This window comes from Fukomys damarensis, unplaced genomic scaffold, assembly GCF_012274545.1.
Source record: "Fukomys damarensis isolate Sample0158 unplaced genomic scaffold, DMR_v1.0_HiC HiC_scaffold_30, whole genome shotgun sequence".
Lineage (NCBI taxonomy): Eukaryota > Metazoa > Chordata > Mammalia > Rodentia > Bathyergidae > Fukomys > Fukomys damarensis.
Window position 1 is genome coordinate 56617699 of NW_022900942.1, and position 9893 is coordinate 56627591.

Genomic DNA, 9893 nt, shown 5'->3' on the forward strand with positions numbered 1-9893 from the left:
GAGAGAGAGAGAGAGAGAGAGAGAGAGAGAAAGTGTTGGCAGGAATATGGAGAAACTAGGCCCTGCTATTGAAAATGTAAAATAATTCCACCACTATGGGAAATAGTATGGCAGTTCCTCAAAAAATTAAACATAGAATTATCGCATGACGCAGCAAAGTCTAATTCTAATTATACACTATCTAAAAGAACTGAAAGCAGAAACTCAAACAGGTATTGACACACATGTTCATGGCAGCATTAGTCATAATAACCCAAATCTCAATACAACCCATAGCTCCCTTGGCAGATGAATGGATAAACACAATGTGGCATTTACATGCAATGGAATATTACACGGTCTTGACAGGAAAGGAAACTCTCATACAAGCTCTAATATGGAAGAAACTTGAAGACACTGTTCTATGAAAAGGCCAGTCCGAAGAGAGGACCAATACTGCCTGATTCCATTTGTACGTGGTTTCTAGAGTAACCAAGTTCATGAAATGATGGTTGCTGGAGGCCACAGAAGAAGAATGGGGAGTTCGCGCTTCATGGGTATAGAGTTTCAGTCTTACGGGATGAAAAGACTGGAGGTGAACGATAGCAATGGCTGCACAGCAGTGTGAGTGTGCTTACAGCTCCCTCTCGTACATTTCCAATTGGGTAAGACGGTGGGTTTTGTGTTACACGTAACTTTGCCTCACTTAAAAGCTAAGAAATTTATATACTGTATCATGTCATTTTTATGACATTCTGAGAAAGATAAATCCATAGAGATGGTAAAATCAGGGGTTGCCAGGGGTCCCAGAGGTATAGATTTAGCCAGAATGTTTTAACTGATGAAGTACAATAAAATTTTTTGAAAAAAAAATTTTTTAGGGCACTAAAAATCTTGTGTGTGAAGGTGTAAGGGCGGACACTGTGCATTTGAGGGGATCCTCAAGGTGGCATGCAGACTGTGTTGTGAGAATCTAACTGTGCTACACATGTAGGAGGTAGGTAGGAAGAGGGTTCACCTATGTATCTGTGGGGATCCACAGGGTCAGTAAGACTAGAGGCCAATGGGGCAGGATATAAGCCTGTACTCGAGTTGATACAATAAGTCCTCTGCGGTAAAAATTCACAGTTCTGATACAACTAAATGTGCAGGCTAGAGCTAAACTATGAAATAAGTACACAGGAATTGGTAGGAGTTGGGCACATGTTCAGATAGGGAAGGAGAAAAGATAGAATGATCCATATAGCATTGGATTGGTGTTAGAGACATCAGAATCAACTCATGTTTAACCTAACATAGACACGTAATACATGCACAGCTCTTTGGAGAAAGGTGTAGGTAGGTGCTTTACTGTGCTCACACATACATTTGCTCCATCAATGGAGATGATGTAGAAATAACAACTCTCCTGGAACAGCAAGCATACCCTGTGCCCAGATGTTGGTTTCTAACAACATCATCCTTCATTACAGGGAACCAGGGATCCTGAGAACTGGTGAATTCAAGAACTGAAAGCAGACAAGATACAAGATGCAGCTGGGGGCTCTTATACTGTCTGAAAGTAAGAAAGAACTTGAGGGGAAAAGAGAAAAAAAAATGTGATGGTGGAATATGTCCAAGGCACTGAGGAGCTGAGAGAAGGAGCTCCCAACAGCCAAACGGGGAACCACGTGAGAGCAAAATAAAGTAGCAACCCATTATCACCAAGAGGTGAAATAAACAGCCCAAAGTCCATACTGATAGAGATAAGTGACTGAATGAAGAAGTGGGTAGGAATCGATGCATTCTGTGGGTAGCAGAGCTCCAAATAATTTACGTGAATCACGCTCAAAGAGTGGGGCACTACTACCCACTCCTCAAGTAGGAGTTTACTATTGTGACTGCCTTCAAAACAGCACAGGGTGGGAAGGGAGGAGGAACAACTTCACATGAAAGAAACCTGGCTTGGCTGCATGACAGAGGCGAACATTGCCATGCTAATAAAGTTAACATCACCTCTGTAATACGTGCCCTTGACCTAATGTGCTAAGAATGGTATTTTAACTTCGTGGACTTCCTCCCTCAAACCTATAACCATAATCTAACCATGCAGGGGAAAAGACCATCTCAGATCAAGGGAGAGTCTACAAAACACTTGACATGTGTGTCTCAGAGCTGCCAAGATGATCAAAACCATGGAAAATCTGTGAAAATGCCATAACCAAAAGGATGACAGCTCAATAATGAAATGCGGTGTCCCGAACTGGGTTCCATGACCAAAAAGGGACATCTGTAATTGGCATCTGAAGTGGTCAGGGTGGGAATGGGAGGAATCTTGTGAAACTGAGCTCTTAAACCCACTCAACCTAATGCTATTTCTAGGTGGGCAGCATCAGAACTGAAATGAATTTGATGACAGCAGCTGGCATCCACTGGGGAATAGTTTCACGTGGGTCAGAAGCATTGTGTTGAGTGGAAATGAGAGAAAAAGAAAATACCTTGAACATTTCCTGTTCCTCTTAGACTACTGACTGCTCTGGTTTGGATAAATGACTCAAGGGCCCAAATGTTAAGTAAGGGCTTGGTCATAAGCTTGTGATGCTACTGGGAGATGGTGGGAGCTTTAAGAGGTGAGGCCCAGTAGAAAGAAGTCTTGTCACTGAAGGAAGGTTCTGGAAGGAGAGATTAGGACCTTGCCCCCTTCATGTTTTTCTTTCTCTTGCTTACAGGGTCCCATGAAGTGAGAAAAGCCCCCTTCAACTCATGATGGTTTGTTGCCTTGCCGCAGTCACAGAGGCTATGGATCTCAGGTACATGTGCTGAAACCTCTGAAACTGAGAACCAAAGAGAACCTTTTCTCCTTTTAAGATGATTGTAGCAGGCATTTTGTCACAGTGACAGAAAACTGACTAATACATTTTCTTTTACACTAACAACATGCTTTTCTTAATTATGAGTGGATCTAGCCCTACTCTTATCCCTGGCACCAAGAGAACTAAAACAGTTTTCCTAAATTACCCTTTTCCTTCTGCTCTCTTCCATATTCTTCAACCTTTCTTTGTTTTCCTTAATATTCTTATCCTGAGAATGACCAGGACAATTTTTACACATACCCCATTTTGGTAAATAAATAGTAACAATACCCAAAATACTTAGGGGACATACTTGACCCAAAATACACACAGGGGCCAATTCTTCCAGGTTCCAGAAGAATATAAAGCAGATCTCAGATGCCAGTAAAATTTTCTTTGGTGAAATGATCTTTTCTCCCTCTCCTTCTTCTTCTCCTTCTCCTCCTCCTCCCCTTCCCTCTCCCCACCTCCCCTGCCTCTCTCTCTCTCTCTCCTCTCCCTCTCCTCCCACCCCTCTCCTTTCCCCTTCCCCCTCCCCTTCTTCCTCCTTCTTCTTCCTCCTCCCCCACTTCTTCCTTCTCTTCCTTTGCTTCTTCCTCCTCCTCCTCTCCTTCTCCTTTTCCTTCTTCTGGCAAGGCCTCACTAACTGGCTAAATTACCAAGGCTGGGCTTGATCTTGCAATCCTCCTGCCTCAGCTTCCCAGCCATTTATAACATTTGTAAGGAATGATCTGAGTTAAATGTTACACAGCTAAAGCAAAAACAAACAAAATAATTTAATAATCTGAGAAAAAAGACTGGAAATGTACCTTATGGGATACTTAAAAATTACATAAAGAAAGACATAAATGGCTAAGTACTTGGAAAAACGCAGACCCAAAGACTTTATTAAAACCTGTTATGCCTCTAATTTTTACCTGCAGCCAGTTAAACTAGGGGTTACCTCTAAAATGTCAAACAGCCATTGTGAAGGAATTTATTGTAAGAGCCATAATTCCCAATTCTGGCTGGTAAAACCAACTTTATGAAGAACTCCTGGACTTTTGTAATGATGGAATACAACCCGAGGCAGGGTGAATTCATAATCTTTAGGACAAATAGCCTTTAAAAATTCAACCTACCATCCAGTTCACCATTGAATTAAGTGGAATTTTCTGTAGAAGTCACATGACACATCCACTGTGCGGCGTGAAACCTCCCATTGGCAGGACCTCAGGCCCCACCTCTCCATTTGCTCTAATTTTACGGGGTCAGCAATAACACCACTGAACACACGTGCTCTTATATGGCTTGTGCTTAGACTGATGCAGGTTTCAGTAATAACCACCTACTCAAACTCTGTTCTTGTGACCTATTAGTGTGTGCCCTGTGTCACCTGGATACTATTTCAGAGGGACCTCCCTATAATGCTCAAATTGTCATTGTCACTAAACAAATTTCTTTAAATAAAGGCCTATAAAAGTCCAATTAGATTGTGCATGGAGCACCGTTAGGCTGAAATGCTGCAATGGTAAAAGTCAAGATTAACTTAACCTTTGAGAAAGATTGTGTTATAGGCAAAACCACACTGGCGTGAGGAGGAATGTGAGCTAATTCTGAGCCCCCAAAGATTGGAAAAGGTAAGTGTATATTGAAAGCCCCTGAAGGGTCCTGGGGTTGGGTTACCATTTCCTCTTTGCTGGGGTTGATCCCTCCAGCCATGAAGACCCCAGGACCCAGCCCATCCCAGTGCCCTTATGTCAGGGTAGACAGCTGCACACCCCTCCCCACACCCCGCTGCTTTTGATGTGGGGACAGCAAACTAGCAGCTATGCTGGCTCCACCTCTTCCAAGGGAGCTCTCCTTCCTGGAGTATTTTAAACACTACCAGATCCCCAAAGGGTCAGGTTTATGGTGGTCTCATATCACGTTAGATTTTAGTGACATAGGGAAGAAAAAGAAAAGACAGGAAAAAAACTATTCAAATAGTTTTCAGGGCATAGAAAGATGCTGCACGAGCTGGAGAGTTTTGGTAACTCATTAAAATTCCCATCTACTAGCTCCTAGTCTCCTGTCTCTGCTCAGACAGTACAGCAATAGAAGACACAGCACCCTGAGAGAAATCTGCCTTTTGTTGAGTAGCTCTGAAAATATTTACCAAAGGTTGAGCCAAAATCTGGCTCTTGGGGACTTATTCCTGTTGGTCCTCTTGCATCCTTGGGAACTGTGGAAAATAGGTCTCCACATTCCACTGTCACACACCTTTGTAAACACAGTCGCGACATAGGAACAACAATCCCAATCACTTCCCGAGCATCTCCTGAATGACAGCACTATACCAGGCATCTTATACAGGGAGCAGTGGGTTATTTCATGAGTCTAAATGCACGGTGAGTGCTTACATTAAAAAAATTTATTATAGCAAAAGACACATTAATCCCTTTCAAAGTACTGCCCCTGGCTTTAAACACGTTTATCCCATCTTCCTTGACACTTTGTGAAGTAGTTCGGGTGTGTCTTTATCGGATATGATAAAAATTCACTGAATATTGATGCTCGTGCCATCAAAAAAAAAAAAAGTGGGCTTGTGAAATCGCAACAGCGTGTCCTCATCCACCTTATTCACTGGATCTGATACCATGCAACTTCTGGCTCTTTCCAAAGTCAAAAGGACCACGAAACATAAACATTCAGAACATTCAGGTACCTAGGACAGTGTAACCCAAGACACCCACAAAAGAGGACTTCCAGAACTTCCTCGGAAAGTGACAACAATGATGGCATATATGTGTCTGAAGTGAGGAAGAGTGTTTTGAGAGGGATTTGTGGCCATGTGTCTTTTACTGTAATGGTTTTTAAAATTCATGCAGTATTCGCTGTATTTTTATCACACCTCATATGTTTATAAGAGAAACATGACAGAACTTAAAGGGGAAGGAAGGGATGGGATTCTGAGATGCTCAAGGCTTCTCAGGACAGAAATACGTTTGTTAAAGAGGGTGGGTTCTACAACAGCAGCTCTTTTTTTTTTTTTTTTTTGCTCAAGCACCAAAATAGTTTTAGCTTTTCAAGTTTGGGTACAGGAACTCGAAGATGAGAACTGTTCTCACAGGAGGAACGGGAACGTGCAGACATGGGTATCCTAGATGAATACAGAGAAATCGGTGACCTGGGAGGAGAAAGGACCCCGATGCTCCCCCACTTGCTCTCCTATTGCTGCGGTGGTAAAGAGCACAGATAACAGCAGTGTGAAGTGAGAGACTAGTAGGCATTTTGCTCAGCAATATGTGCAGTGTGTATTTTTTCATTTATCGAACACATAAAATCTCCAGGAAAATCTACATTGCTCACCAAAGCTTCTGACTGAGTAGTCTTTGTTTTGCTTTGTTTTTTCTTAGGACTGAAAGAGGACCTCATGAGTGCTTCTGCATACAGACGGTTGTGGGCCAGAGGAGAGGGGAACCCACACTCTGTCTCATTCAACCTAAATAACAGTATTCTATGGAAGATATCATTGCTACTTTATCCCCAGGGGTCCTGGGGACATAGAAATGAAGTGACTTTCCTAAGGATGGACGTGATGCCAAGTCTATATGTTTCTCCTCCCCACATCCAGCTCATCTCTGCTCCCACTATGACTTGTGCATTTTCCCTCTGGGAGTCACATTTCTGTTTCCCTCACCTTTCCCCCATGACATCTTTTCCAGATGTCTCCCAGTCCTCTTCTCTGTCTGCTCTCTAAGAGTAAAGCTGCACACTTCACCCACTTCTCACTGCGTCCACCCAGCGGTGCATGCTGTGCTTTCATGCCTGCAACCCGGTTCCTCTTTGGACATGTTCAGGATTTGGAAGAGTTTTCAGCACAAATGCAAGCAAGCTCTGCTCATCTCTGTGCATTCATGATTGATGTTTTATGACACTTCTTACATTTTTTCTGGTTACTAAAGCAATGCATATTTTTGCAGACAAAATTTCGAAGTTATGGAAAATAGAAAGGAAAGTAAAACTATGAATAGCTCCACTGCTTTAAGATAATAATTGTTCATGCTTAGAGGCAGAATATTTTAGTCTTTAGTATGCATAGGGACATGGATTTTATAGCATCTGGTTAGAAACTAAATGCCAGACATAGCATTTATTATGCACTTTATTTGAGGATTTAGGCTTTTCATTACAATTTGCCAAAATCAATTTGATATGTCCTGCTTTGATTAATTTACCAGTCACTTGGAGTGGGTGGGAATGTATAGCAATGTCCCCTCAGCATCATTTTAGAAGAGTTGCTTCTCTGCCTTCTTTGTCACCTGTGATCACCCTGTTCCTCAGTTCCCATCTGACTATACATGAGACCCAAATGAACACTATTTTGTTTGAAACATGTTCATGTGGTGTCTCAATCATTCCCCTGTGGTCCATGTTCTACTTCCGTGGTTCCTCCTCAGTCTTCTTTGCCATCTTTTGCAAATCTCAAATCCTCGGGACTCAATTTCTGACCTCTGCTATCTCCCAGTCCTCCCTCCATGAGTAATCTCAGTACATGTCATGTCTTGACATCCCACCTGGACACAAATGAAATCCACACTTTTATCTCAGCTGCTCTGTCCTGAACACCCTCATAATTCTGCATTTCTACTGTCTGCTGAGCATCATACTCTTAGATGCAAAAGGCTAGCTCAAAGTAACATGTCCCAGGGCAAACACTTGAGCTTTCCCCCCAAATCAGCCCCTTCTTCCAGACTCTCCCTTGTATCAATAAACGATAACATTCACCCTGGACATAGTCTGTAGACTCAGTCACTTTTGAGTCCTTTCTTTCTCTGCTATGCTTCACATAACAGCAGATAACCAAAATCACATTAAGACGGACCACTTCCAACCATTTTCAGTATCAGCATACTGGAACAGTTCACATGGATTTCTGGATGCATCTTTTGACTTGGCTTCCCATGTCATATTGTCACCATGTGGTCATTTTCTGTACAACAGCCTATGTGAGTCTTCTAAAATGTAACCTGGCTTATTCCACCTCTATTCCAAATCTGACCATGGGTCCCACCTCCTACTGAAAAAGACTCACATTTCTCTCCTTTCTCCCCCCTGCCTTTTCATTTGTCTGTTTGGGTAAAGAACATTGAACCCAGAGCCTTCACACTGGACTACATGCCCGCATCTTTTATATTTTTTTTTATTTTGAGACAGCTTCTCCCTAAATCACTAAGTCGTCCAGGCGAGGCTCAGACTTTCCTTCTTCCTGCCTCAGACTTCTAGAGCATGCTGGGGTTAAAGGCATACACTACCAGGTGGGCTGAAACCCACACTCTTTCCCCAAGTCTGCTAGGCTCTCTTGCCCTCAAGGCCTGACTCCGGAAGACTCTCTGATGCCACCCCAAACCCCACCCTGTCCCAATTCAACTGGCCTTGCTCTCTCTGGAGTCCAAGCCTCCTTACCCCACAGAGCTTCTGCACCTCGTCCTCTTCCCTCTGCTAGGACTCTCTCTTCACTTCCTCAGGTCCCTGCTCAGACATCATCTTACCTTCCCTAACCTTCCTCTATAAAACACTGTCTTTAAAACACTGTTTAAAAACATTGTCAAATAAATTCACCTGCTTATCTCACTGGATTTTTTTCTACATTATAGTCACCATTTTACTATAAAACAGTGGTGCCTCGGTTCATGAACTTAATTTGTTCCTCAATTCTGAGGAACATGGCCATGTTTGTGTCTGTGCAAAAAGACAACCAACATGTTTGTCACCTGATGCAGAATTTGCAACCAAAAACAAAATTTGGCCAAGGACTTCTGTTTGTGAACCCAACTGTTCACAAACAAAAGCACTCACAAACTGAGGTTCCATTGTATTTTTCAGTTGTTTCGTTGTTGCTGTCTTTCTTCATTTCCTAAATTATATGCTCTTTGAGATTAGGGACTTTGTCTCTTTTCCTGCTCACTGCTCCACTTTCAGTACCTGGAATGTGGTTGGCACATGTGAAGCACTCCACCCATTAGTGTTGAATGAATGAACTAATAAATGTGTGAATTCATCTCTTGACCACAGTGAATTGTCTGGGGACAGCCCCAGGTAGAAACCTGTCAACAACTTCCCTTCTCAGGGGATTAAGAGTCCAGACTGGTTATAAGGCAAAGATCTCAGACTGCCAAGACCATGTTTTCTTACACATGGATTCCAGAAACAGGAAAGCGTTCTGCCAAGGGAAAAAAGAAATGAATACATCACATAGAAAATGGCATTAAATGTTGCATCTATTTTAACCCATTTGATTCTAATAATAGTGTAATAGGAAAGTACTATTTGTATGGAGTACCCATTGTATGGAACTAGATTCAACCAGAGTCTGATAGTCACTGTGCCTTACAATCTTTCCAGAAAGTTCTTAGTTGTTCATAGGCTCAGCTCTATGTCTTCCTAATTCCTGTTTCAGCTATTTCACATTGCGTTTCTTGACTTGCCACCCAAAGCATCCAATTATTATGCTATTCTCTCAGGTCTGGCCTGCCCCACATCTGATAAGCACGGCTTCATGGGTGACATTATGAATTAAATTAAGCGGAACTTAAGTTCACAGCCACAATCCCCACATTTCTCTTGTCTACAAGTTTATCCTAGCTAACATTCATCAGATGACTTGTTGAAATCTAGGTGCATTATCATTTTCTATGCCTATGTTCAATAATCCTAGCAACAAAGAAAATAAACTTCACTGATTCTAACTTTCCCAGACATGGGATTTCCACTCAGTGGTGTGTGTTTCTTCCACTTGGTTCATCTTTCTGAAAGTCTGAACATTTGCCTGGTGCTTTGGGGTTTTTAGCACTTCTTCCAATAGCTATGATTTTCCAGAGGAATTTGCAAGACCACTTCTTCAATTCGTGTTAGCAATTCAAAGTATTAATCTTCTGAATATATTGAAGTTGACAATACAGATCTCTCTGACTAACTCCTTATCTGCTGAAGCATTAGTTGGATTTTTATAAAACAAGATTTACTCTTTTTTTTTTTTTCAGTACTGGGGCTCAAACTCAGGACCTTGCATTTGCCAGGCAAGGCACTGCACCACTGAGCTAAATCCCCAGCCCAAGATTT